The following is a 12,856-nucleotide window of genomic DNA, read 5'->3' on the forward strand; positions in this document are numbered from 1 at the left end:
GTTAACGACTAGGAGGAGGAGGAGGAGGGGGAAAGCACCAACCTGTCAGCCCTGTTACTCAGCCGCTGCCCAAGCCGCCCAGCGCCGGCGCCGGTACCTGCGCAGCCGGGACTCACCTGGCCGAGCCCTAGGAGTCGTCTCCGGCGTCCGCGCTCCCGCCCGCTGAGTTCCCTCTCCGATTCGCAGCCCAGCGGAGGTCAGGACTTGGAGGTTTGACAAGGTGGAAGGGGTTGGAGGGGGCAGTTGTTCCGGCTTTCGGGATACCTGGACCCGCCCAGGACTTCCTGGAAAACAAGCCACCGAGCCGGAAAATCCGAGCAGAGCAAGCCCGGAGCTCGCTCGCGTCCGCAGGGGAAGGGGTTCTATTTTTGGAGTTCATTTGCGAAGAAAGGGTGTTTCCCCCTTTTTGTCCTCTTCACATAGTCTGCCCTGGGTGGCTGGGGCCACACGCGAAGGCACAGAAAGAGTCTCCAAAGGTCAGGTCAGAGAGCCGCTCACCCAGCTGGGCTTTGCTCCGGAGTCCAACTTTGGCTTCTGCCCCAGACCTCCGCCCTGCCCACCCCTACCCCATTCTCCCTTTGCCCTTGAGCACCCCCTGAGGTCACACTCCCCCACCCCATCCAGTTCCTCCACCTATGGCATGCTCGGGGGAGGAGAAGGCTTGTCCTGAATCCCCAAACTGGGGTCTCTGCCAGGGGATCGCAGCCCAGCTGTGTGTGTGTGTGTGTGTGTGTGTGTGTGTGTGTGTGTGTGTGTATCTGTGTGTGTGTTTATGTTTATTTGAGTGTGCTGGGCATTAAAGTTAGCGCTGTTTGAAAGCTGACGTCTGGATGCCCGCAAGGGTTAAGTCCTGTGCTGCTCTGCTCCTGCTGCCAGGTTGTGCGTGGGCAAAGCTTTGGGTGGGTGAACTCGGAGCATATGGGGGTTGTTCTGAGGCTCATCAGCCCCGGCCACCTGCCCTAACCCTCAGCCATCTGACAGCAGCAGGTCCCCACACCCCCAAACTGGGAGTGAGACCCCACATACTCTGTTAAGGGGCCAGGTTTTGGCCTGAGCCAGGACTAGGAAGCCAGAGGCTTTAAGCAGGGCGGCAGCCAGACTGAAGCCCACTGAGGCAGAACCCATGGCACGGACAGGGTAAGGAGTCCCTGGAAGTTGTGCCAAGCACAGATTGCTCTCTGCTCACCTGAAGAGCTCCTGCTGCCCTACACCCAGCGGAGCTTGCCTTTCACAGATGCTGAGGGGTGGGGGCGGGGAGAGGGTGCCTCAGAGAAAACGTGACTCAGGGTGGGAGGGTGGACAGAAGTAGTCACATCCAGAGGACCAACTTTGGCGGGACACCCTGCCTTCATTCACTGACTGCCCTCCTCCTACCTGCAGCCTGTGCTCATGCTAGGTGCAGGGAGGCTGAGTCCAACTCAGCCTCTCGGAAGGAGGCCCAGTGCTCCAGGGCAACGGGCAGAGCCAGCCTGGCCACAGATGGCCAGAGGGCTTTCTGGGCAGAAGTAGCTGTATTTGGAAAACTGAAGGATCAATAGGAATTAGTCTGGCAAAGGAAAGAAGGGGAAGATAGCACCAGGCAGAAAGTGCAGAATACCAGAGGCTAAAAGCTGCAGAGGGCGGTGGGCAGCTCGGTGCATCCAGTAAACTGGAAGTAGCTGGGAGCCTTGAACACAGGGGCCAGGGGAAAGGGGACGAAAGTGTCAGTTCACCCAGGGCCTGGGAGTGGTGCTCAGCCTGCCATGTCAACTCCTCTTGGAGCAAAGCTTGGATCCTGGAGCTAGGCAGAGGGCCCACCTGTCTAACTTCAGGATGGAGTTGCCAGGTTTGGCAAATAAAAACCTGGGACACTCAGATTTAAATTGCAAATAAGCATAATTGAATATTTTTTTTCAGTACAGGAATGGCCCATGCAATATTTGGGACAGACTTAAAAACCGTTCACTGTTTATCTGGAATCCAAATTTAACCGGATGTCTCATATCTACCTGGAAACCCTGCTCTAGGAGAAAGTGGAGGTTGACACTTTGCCCGGAAGGCAAGGCTAGAAACTGTCCTGGTGCCAATCCTGGAACATATTTATCTTGTTAAGCAATCTTCTTCGAGGCTCCTCTGATTGATAATTAAAAAACATTCATTCCTCAGTCATGTACACAGGAGCTGCAGGAGGATGGTACCTCAGAAAGAAATTAGGCTTTAGAGCCCAGTGGGTCTGGATTCAAATCCGTGTCCACCCGGTAGCTTCTCTGCGCCTCAGATCTTACTGACCGTGTGGCTGGGAGGTCTATGAGGATGTATGCCGGTGTATGGAAATTGCTCATGAGTGTTGAGGTAAAAGTGGTACGTGTTGTAATTACACCTTCGCCGAGGGTGATTAGAACAGCGTCCACAGCGCGCTTGGGGTTCAGTTATTGCTGTCTGCATTTATTGAGCACTCAGAAGTCTCAGGGGAAGTCTGTGGAGGGGCTGATTTCTACTTCTAGGGAAAGAATGCGCTTAGCCCACCGCAGACAGGAAGAGGGGCAGAATGATTTTTGCAGGGCCTCTTGTACCTTTCCCCGTGCTGGAGGGTGGCGGGTCGGCAAAGGGGGAGTGGTTCCAAGTTCCATGAACTGAAAGGAAATGCGAATGAATGAGTACATGAAAGCAGAATCCACACAGAACTCCTAGCACGGCGCCTGATATGACAAATGTACCATGAAATTAGGCTTTCATTATTCTTAGTTGTGTTAAGGAGTTCCTCATCAGAAAAACGGAGCTCGCGGAAAGATGAAGGAAAGGTGCCTCGTGAACCACATTTTGACTTAAATGAGAGCCTTTGTAAGGACAAATTAGAGGCCTTCGACAAAGAACCTGGAGGGAGTTAAGAATTTGTGGTGAGAAAGAGGAAATGGAAAGTGTGTTTCCTTTGTAGCAACTGCTGAGCTATAAATGGTCCCTCTTTCCAGTGTGGTGAATCTCACCACCCCTTTGCCCAGCGATAAGTGTTTTGTCTCTAGTTCCTTAGAGCAGCCTTTATCAGCAGTATTCAGAGGGGCCGTATGCCATGACAGTTAGGGGTGCTCACTGATGAGACCTTCTAATGAGATGTGCAGGGCACACTTGTGTGGTCAGAGCTGTGATGGGTCCTGCATAGAAGGTGATTGTGTCCCTGGGCTAATCCTTGTATCCTTTGAATTTAGCTATAGGACTGTTGCTGGTTCTTGAGGGAAATAACATTCCACATACAGCAATCATGGATGTGGGTGTGGTTTGCGGATCATGCAGGTCTTTCAGGAGGCATCTTTCTTACCATAAACTAGCCAAGATGGACCTCCTTATCCTAGATTCAACTGTGCCCAGCTCTTAGATCTTCAGGGAATCAGCTCTTTCCTGCAACATTCAGCCATTACCATCCTTTGCCCCTGGAGCCATATGTCTTGAGACTCTGTGTCTTTGTCCCACACAGTGACTGGGACTTTAAGGTGGTCACCTGGGGAGCAATGGGAGCAGAGACTCAATTTCAACAGGCATGGGAAGACTGATTTGCTGGCTTGCGGATCAGGCGTTTCTTGTAGTTTGGACCAGTTTCAGGGCAAAGGAACAAGAGCATGGTACTACCAACACTAACATGCATTTTTTTGCCCAAGTGGTCAGATTGCCAAAGCCAGGTTTAGTGAGAATCCGCATGCCTGGGCTCCAGCTCCAGCCCTGGGTCTCTCTGTGTGGCCTCGGGCAGATCAGATGCTCAGCCTAGGCTTTCTCATCTGTAAGATGGGGTGGTAACAGGACCTTAGTCAGGGGGCATCAGATGGTGTGCACTGAAGTAATGTTCAACATATGAATAGAATGATGCTAGCCACCCTGAGCACCCTGAGCAGGATGGGGTGGCCCCTGCTGTGCCAGGATCACCCCATTGTTTGCTGGATCACTGAGCGTAGGGGGTGGAGGAGGCAGGGCTTTTGGGCTGTGGACCTGTACCAATGAGTATGGAATTGTTATTCCAACATTGTGACATCTTGTAGCCTGATACTTTACTGATCTCTATTATGTACAACGTAAAACACTCAGTCTAATGACTGACACACAATAGGTTCCGAATAAGGGTCTACTCTCCCTGCTTTTGACATTTAGGGCTAAAGCTGAGCTTTTGAGAAGCCCCATGTTTTATTCCTGAGACTTGAGGCCACTTTCTAAAATGCAAAGACTCTGTTCCTGAGTGCTGCTTCATCACATGCACCAAGTCAGTACAGCAGTGCCCACTTCCACCCTCTGCTCGGTGACCCCAGGCACTTCAGAGAGGTAAGAGGAGGGAGAGAAATGGTGGCTCAACTTTTGTGGGCCTCTGCATACTGTGTGTGCAAAGCTTTGACGGGGGGGGGGGCAGGTCAGCATTTTGAGTCACTCTGCTGTTTCCCGAGGCATAATTATTATTCACGATGACAGTTTGATCAAGAGAACAGGCTCCAGGCTGGGCAGGCAGATGCACTTCCTACCTAGATGCAATGGGCCGATTGGTACAACTGTAGAGTTTTGTTTTCTAGAGACCATCCAAGGGGGCTCTGGTGGATGCCACTCTAGGTTCTGGGTCTTCTGCAATCCTTTCTTTCCCCCAGTGCTATGGGGATGGGGCTAACCCTAACCCTAAGGCTTCCAGTCAATGTGGTTACGGTCCTCAACCACCAATATCCAGGAAAGGATATTTCATCTTGGCTGAAGTTTGCTAATGTTTTCCCCATCGCAGGTTCTATCCCTTCCTTTTTGCATTTTGAGATCCACCCACACAGAATCTGGCAAGCTTATTCAGCAAAGGCAGAGCATTCCAAGGAGTCCAGCATCTAGACCTTCTCTTAGAGCTTTCGATGATACAAACAGCCTGCTTTGGCAAGTGTGCCATAGGTTCATCACCGTGTAGGCAGACCTTGGGATGGGTGTAATTCTGCACTCATGTCCTACTGTCCTTCCAGCAATGCCTAGGGCAGTCCCCTTTACTGTTCCCTCACTGAGGGGCTTGCACCTGACTCTGTGACTCCCCAATCAGTGGAGGGAGTGAGGGTCTCCTCTCAGGCCTGCTGGAAATCCACTCTGAGTTTGGGTTCCTGTCTCATCTGTGGGAGAAAGGTCCCCACTGTAGTCCTGGCCACATAAAGCAACAATTGTCCAGTTTCTAAATTAGCACAGTTTGTCACCTCCCCACCTTCGGCACCCAAAGCCTCTCTTGGTTCTCTGGGAGGACATGGTGCTGAACCTTCTTGCTCAGCCTCAGGACTCAGCTCACTAACCTTTCCACCACTGGGTTCCTGCAGGTTTCCAGGTGCTGACTTTCCTAGCATCCTTATCCATCGCTCCACCTTGGCACCTAGACATAGCTCTGGCACACAGAGCTGTCACTTGTGTGCTGTGTCACTTGAGGCATTTATTAGGGGCTTGCTACAACCCCTGACTCCCATGCTCCTAGCTCAGCACAGCAACAGCCTGGGCTTAGGCATCACTCCAGCCTGGATAAATGGAGAGAGGGTCCAGGTCAGGAGGTGTGGGGCTCAGATTCTTCCACCTGCCTGCTGTGTGGTCTTGAGGAGGTCTCCACTCTTCCAAGCCTCCCTTTTTTGCATCATTTTCAGAAGTAGCCCTGCCTCTCTGACAGGGTCCTTAAGAAAAATACGTAACTTGTCTAACTGGGCCCCGTGAAACATCACAGGCCTTGTTCCAGGGAAAGTGAATAGCTTGGGGTCAGGAAGATACAGTCTGAGTGTTGACTCTACTGAATGGTGGCCCCTCACTTAGAACCCATCCAGACATTGTGGAATGTATTTGCTCCTTCCCCAAGCTTTATGCTGTCTGGGTACCGTCTTTTCCCTCCAAATCTAAAGGATGCTGCAGCAACCTCTCAGGCTGCCAAGGGAGGTAAAGCAGGAGGATGAGTGACTTGTAGTGCCCATGAGTGCTATGACAGAGCATAGAGGACAGCGAGGCTGATTTTGGCTAGGACATGTGACAGTGTTTCCTAGAGGAGCTGACATTTGAAAGCTCTGAAAAGACAGATAGGATCAGCATGGGAATTGGGGATGGTATCTGTGGTCAAAGAACAGTGTAAATAAAAGCAGAGAGGTGGAAGGCCTGGTTTGAGTGACTCACTTTGGGTGGAATGAAGGGCAGCAAGGGGCAATAGAAGGGTGGAAAGTAAGACAAGGCCTCGACATTATTGGGAAAGCTGTGGGACTTCACTGGAAAGCCGGTGACCTGGGTGAAGCAGCTGTGATCAGATTGAGGCAGCAGGCTGTCAAGCGGGTTGGAGAAAAGTGTTTGAATTTGCATGGGCAGGAGTCTTTCAAATAGTTCAGCCCATGCGTTTGAATAATCTGTGTGATTTGGATGCCTCGGGGTCCTGGAGAGAATCTGTGCATCAGCTGGAGGTTTCTACTTTCTTGGAGCTGAAACTGGTTCTTCAGCAGATCTGACAATGGTAGAACCTGTGGGAGCACCAGTTGGTTTAGGTTATGACTATAATTCACTGTTCTCCTTACCACTCTCTGCCATGCGTCCCTTACCCGGCTAGGTGAGAAACTCCCTGTGGCATTTTCTGGGAATGGACCTGCCAGCTCTTATCTAGCCCCTGGATGTAGAGGATTCCTGGACCCTGTGTCCCCGAGTCCACCCTCTTTGTTTTGGCCTGTACTCCCAAGAGTCCCTTCCTAAATCCTGCAGCTGAGAAGCTAAGCTCTGCGTTTTTCTGGCCAAACCGTCCCCTCCCGGCCTGCCCAGGCCTCCCTCTCCGGGCAGCCATTGTCCTCCCGCATAGCCAGGCTGGAAACTGCGCGGCTTCATCCCCTTCCCTCGGGCCTGCTTTTGCATTTCTCTGTTTTGCTCATCACTAAAACTCACAGGCTCTTTCTTCACACCTCTTATTCCTTCTTTTCCTTTTGCTGGCCCCACCTGGAGCCCAGAGCTTCAGGATTTCTCTTCTTCCAATCCCTTGGAAGTTCCTCAAGTACCTATAGGCAAATGCAGAACCCCTAAATTCATGATTCCGTGTCCTCCTTAATCTGATCATGATCAACTGTTCTAACCCAGTGTCCTCTTCCAAAGGGAGCCCTCTACATCCCAGCCAGCCTGCTCTGCTCATTGAAGCCTATTCACTCTCTGCTGAGTCTCACATCTTGTTTAGAACACCAGCCCTGTCCTCCTTTGAAGCCCCTAGTTCTGTGTACTCCTGCAAGGAGTACCCCACCATGACCTCGGCTCCTTTGCGTCCTCTGATCTCCCAGAATTTGGCACCTCAATCTGAGGCTGAACTCCTCCAGAGCAGGTTACTTTTTATTTCCGTTCTCCTCCCTGGAGCTCTCAAGTTCCTAGGCTAGAAGATTGCATTTCCCAGAGCTGGAGAAATGTGACCTGTCTTTCCCTGCACACTCATGACTGGCTCACCTGAGCCAGGCACAGACAGGCTCTTCCTCATTCCCTGCCCTGGGTGTCATAGCACATGGCCTACAGCCCGAGCCTCTTGAATTCTCCTTCAGGGTCAGGAGGCCTTCCCAGCCTTGCTCAAAGGCAGAGATTTCCTGCCTAGAAAGTAGTGAGGAATCAGAGGTGGAGCTCAGGAATCCCCACACAGGGTGAGACCACATTTCCGACACAGGAGAGATACTCACAGGGCAGGGGATTGACGGTTTTAGTGACCTGGACTTCAACCTTGCAGACAGCACAGACATTTCAGTTGCGGACTCACTGGACTCTGAGCTTTCCATGCCTTCAGGCACAAGAGGCGAGAACTCTTGGTGTGTGTTAGCTCCTCTCATTTCAGAGAGCCTTTGTTATTCCTCTGGTGTGGTCTCTGGGCCCAGTCACCCTTCTTTATCTTACTCTCAAAAGATACTTCCTTACCTATGTGCTGGACCCTCAACTCCCAGCCAGTGTTCAAATCCAGGGGACACCCAAGGATGTGTGCCCTGGGACAAGGGATCCCTGGGGCTGCTTCATTGCCTGCTGCAAGCTTTTGGGTGGGTCCTTGACCAAACCTTTTCTAGAAAGAGGTCAGAGACACTTTAATGGAGGAAAACATTCTCCAAAGTATGTCTTACGTGGAAGCACAACATATCAATCAGGTTAATGCAGACCTACCTCTTCAGGGTTGAAATAGAGAAGGCAGGTGCCTGTGGGACCCTCACTGTCCTCTCTGTGGCTCTCAGGAGTCAAATGTTCTCCAGGGGCCAGATCATCTGAATCCATTCCAGATCTCTGGTTCAGTAAGGTGCTCACTGTCTGTCTGTGTGTGTGTGTGTGTGTGTGTGTGTGTGTGTGTGTGTGTGTAATGAAAGCTGGAGAAATAAAGTAGGTAGGAGGGGTCTCAGAGAAGAGTTTCCTTGAAGTAGGGATTCCAGTTCTAGCCTGGGGTGCAGCAGGTGTGTGTATTGGGGGTAGTGTGCATTGCTGTGGTGATGTGTACATTGTGAGGGGACTGGGTACACTATTGAGAAGCTGTGTGTATTACTGGGATGTTATATGCATTTTAGAGGGTTGTATACATTATTGGGGGGTTGCATACATTGCTAAAAGACTGGTATACCTTGTTGGGGATATTATATACATTATTGGGGGCAGTTTAGACTGTAGGAGAATGTATACCTTGGGGTGGTACAACAAGGTACACCTTGTTGGGGGTGTTGTATGCATTGCAGGGAGGTTGTATATATTGTTGAGGTTCAGTGCATTATTGGGGTTCACACACATTGTTGGGAGCCATACACATTTTTGGAGGGCTTGTGTAGCTTGTTAAGGTTGTGTACATTTCTAGAGACTTGTGTGCCTTGGTGGGGTTATTTACATTGCTGGAAGCCTTATGTGCATTTGTGGGACTGTACACATGAACTCTTGGAAAGAAACTGCATAATCTTCACCTCTGAGCACTTGCTTATATTCATGGGAAGAAAGTCTGTAGCATTCATTGATTGTGCAAGAACTCTGCAACTCAGAAGATTAAGACAGACTTTTCAGGATGCTATTATCAGCTTCACAGACCTTTTGTAAGCAAGATCTGAAACTCGAGCCCCTCTGTAGCTCACACTAGAGAGGCTGGAGGCCCTGTGGTGGACAGGACCATCGTGTTCTGGGAGCTGTGTCACATTCCAAGGACACAGGCTGGTGCCTCTCACACAGTTGGCGGTGGATGTGCACAGCGTGTGGCTGAGCATAAGGCATCCCCGTCGCCCAGAAAGGAGAGCCTCCTTAAAAGCTAATTTGAATATGTGAACTTTTAAGGATAGTATTTAATACATTATTTTAGTGACACACATTTTAAGTCGTATACTACATAAAATAATGCATGAACTCCAAAATACTGCCTTTTTCCACTCCTGCCTGTTAGGAGCCCTTGGAATAGTGTTAATCCTCCTTGTACATCAGCACTGTCCCTTGCGTCACCTGGATCTTCCTGCCAGCTCTTCTCTGGATCCTGCCTGTGCCATCACCCCCGTTGGCTACTTCTTATCAACTCAGAAGGAGTTCATGTTCTATTATTGTCTTTCTTGGGATATAATGCACATACCACAAAATTTTCTGTTGCAAAATGTATAACTCAGTGGTTTTTACTATATTCACAGTTTTGCAACTATCTCCACCACTAACCACGGGGTAATTCATCATTCCAGAAACCCCGTATCATTACCAGCACTCCCTGTGTTCTCCTCCCTCTGTTCTCTGGCAGCACTAGTATGCTTTCTATTTTTATGAGTGTGCCTTTTCCTAACATTCCATGTAAATGGAGTCATATAATAATAAGACCTTCTGTGAGTGGCTTCTTTCACATAGCATGTAGTCAGGTTTCCTGTGTGCCGGAGTATCTGTCAGTACTTCCTCCCTTTTTATTGATGACTAATATTCCACCATATAGCTACGCCACACTGCATGTGTCTGTTCATTAGTTGATAAACATTCATGTTGTTTAACCATCATACTATCATGCTATGAACATTCATGTGCAAATTTTTATGCAGATGCGTATTTTCATTTCCCTTGTCTCTAAATTTATGACTGGAATTGCTGGGTCATGTAATAACTCTATGTTTAACATTTTTAATATTGCCAAACTGTTTTCCACAACATTGGTATCATTTTCCATGCAAGCAGCAGTACAGCAGTGTGTGATGGTTCCACTTTCTCTGTGTTCTTGTCAACACTTGTTATTGCCCGTAATTTTGATTTTAGCCACGTGAGTGGAGATGAAGTAGTATCTCATTGTGGTTTCCACTTGCATTTCCCTGATGACTAATGATATTGAGTATCTTTTCACATAAGCATTTGATACTTGTATTTCTTTAGAAAACATCTATTTTAGTCCTTCAGAAAGTATTTTTTAATTTCTTCAATATAATCATTTAATTCATTGCTTTGAAAAAAAGATTTTTTTACAATGTTCAATACTTGGTTTTGGGTCTGGGGATGTTATTCAGTGGCAGAGTGCTTGCCAGCAAGCATGAAGCCCTGGGTTTAGTTCTCAGTCCTACAAGCAGGCACACAGACAGACAGACAGACAGACACACACACACACACACAACATGGTTTTGTGAGGCTGTGCCATCAGTAGATCTATATCATAGTATCCTTGTTGCTTCTCAAAAAACCCAGTTCAAGTGACCTTTGTAAGGATACAAAACTAACACAACCACTCAAATAGTTTTAGGTTAATATTTTCCCCAAACTATTGATTTTTGTTTTAAATGAGGTAATTGAAAGAATAAATCATAAAATGAAAGCTCTTTGAGGGCTTGGATACATAACCCCTCTTTTTTTTTTTTTTTTTGAGGCAGGGTCTCAGTGTATAGTTCAGGCTGGTTTTAAACTGGCTACATAGCCCAGGCTACCCTTGAATTTATAGCAGTCCTCCTGCTTCAGCTGCCCAACTGCTGAGATTACAAGTGTGCATCACCATACCTGCCAAAATTCTTCCTTTCAGAGAGATAATTCTGTCAGGGAGGGACCTTCACCTTGTATCTCAGCATATGTGACATTTAAAAATAAATAGGTGGATGAATGAATGGCTGGATGGATGAGTGGACTAATGGACTAGTGAATGAATGAGCTAAGAGAACCAATGCAAGCTAGTGAACTAAGTAGACACACCAGGCTTCCTCTTTTTATTCAGGATTTTCTAATTCCTGTTTAGAAAAACCGGCATTGGCCTTTGATTTGCATTCCCAGAGCCATAGATAAAACAACTTGCAAAATGGATTTCTGATTACAGGTTGGAAAGTTCACCATTTTCTGTTGCCTGGTGTGTGTCTATCACATTCCTTTAACTGAGAGGGAGCCTAAGGCAGTCCAATTTCTGGATGCGGTTAAGCAGCTCTAAGATTGAGCACAATGATGGTGGATTCTGTGTCACTGCGGCAGGACCTTTAGAGAAATGACGCAACGCAAAGCTGTCCTGGAGTTCAGGCCCCATTCTTCACTGCCCTTCTTACCAGCAGGAGGACTCTCAGTTCCTGCTGCCCCAGGTCTTTGTCCTTTTTCCTCTTCTGGTGGGATAACCTTGGTGATCTCCAAGACCAGTCACCATGATTCACCACCAGATTCCACAGAGACTCCCTCCTCATCTTCCCCTTTGGTCCTGCTCCAAAGAGACATCTGTGAGCTAGCAAAGGAACCACGGAGTCTGGAGCGAGAGTGTGCAGAGGAAAGAGGAAGAACATCAGGCAAGAAGATAAGGAAGGAAGTTGTGGGCAGACGGAGAAGAAGTGACAGACGTGGGCCAGTGCTTGTGAGATGACTTTTTAAGGCTCAGATCCTGGAGGGGGAAGGAGTGATGGTCTCTCTTACTCAATAGATGAGCTTTGTGGCAGTGCAGACAGACAGTGCTGTGACATTCACTCTGGAAGAAGATGGCTAGGGAGCAGGGAGCAAAAGGCACTGGGGACGGGGCCAGGACCCCTTCCTTTTCTAATGGTGACTTGTGGGTTTAGAATTAGGGTTTCAGGGCTGTGTGTATCAGAGGGGCACCCAGATCCTTCCCATACAGTTTTAATCCACTTCCTTCCATGCTGTTAGGACTGAGTTTTACCCTGTCCTCAGGGTGGTGCTTCTCTTGGTCTTGAACATCTGCATGGAAAGATCCCTTCTTCTTCCCTGACATCATGCTTCCTTCTTCAAGAGTGTGGCATTGGTGGCTTTGATATGGTGAATCTGAAGCTGATTGCATGGTACAGTGAACCCTTTGTTCCTGCCAGTTCTTCATTTGCCAGTTTAACCAACAGCAGACAGAGCTGGGCCGATGGTGCTTGCATTATGCTGAACACGTTTAGGCTTCGTTTTCTTATCTCTGTTCCTTTAATAATGCAGCATGATGACTGTTTACATGGAACTGATATGTATTAGGATTATAAGTAATGCAGAGATCATTTAAAATGAGAGAGAGAATTTCGAGAGGGATTCGTGGCAGTGTCTTTTACTGTAAAAACTTTGTAAATTAAAACTTTTTCATGTTTTTCAATTCTACTTCATACACAGGAGGATGTATGCAGGCATGCAAATTTGCAGATCCCATGCCATCTTAGATAAGGGGCTTCAGCATCCATGGATTTCCTAGTCATGGAACAAATGCCTGGTGGATGTGAAGGGCTGACTGCATTTACTATGGGCCAGATTCTATGCTAAGCAGTGGGGATCCGAGGTGAACAAGGAACTATATCCTATCCTCAGGATGAAATAGCAGTGCATACAGTCATGTGAAAAACCAAACAGGCTGCCCGAGAATGGTGCAAATGCCAGGAAGGCCACCCTGTAACATTACCAAAGGGAAGTTAGGAAGGTTTCACAAATGATGTGATGATGAGAAGAGTTTTGGAGAATGGATCAAAGCGTACAAGGCAGAAAAGAGGGAAGTGAA

The 12,856-nt window shown here is 48.5% G+C and overlaps 1 protein-coding gene across 6 annotated transcripts in view; it reads left to right on the top strand.

Moving 5' to 3' along the window:
• The first annotated feature begins 18 nt into the window (after positions 1-18).
• Positions 19-12,856, top strand: part of Ptk2b (protein tyrosine kinase 2 beta) — a 105,328-nt gene continuing 92,490 nt past the window's right edge. For 2 of the 6 annotated variants that reach the window (XM_005008121.4, XM_005008122.4), the window contains exon 1: positions 43-196. The gene's annotated coding sequence lies outside the window, so the exon portion shown is untranslated. Of the gene's footprint in view, positions 211-12,856 lie in introns of all 6 variants that reach the window. The other 4 variants (XM_023561409.2, XM_003479370.5, XM_013143440.3 and 1 more) reach the window with 4 other exon arrangements.

Source organism: Cavia porcellus, unplaced genomic scaffold (genome assembly GCF_034190915.1).
Source record: "Cavia porcellus strain 051 isolate PalLab524CR breed Dunkin Hartley unplaced genomic scaffold, mCavPor4.1 scaffold_24, whole genome shotgun sequence".
NCBI lineage: Eukaryota > Metazoa > Chordata > Mammalia > Rodentia > Caviidae > Cavia > Cavia porcellus.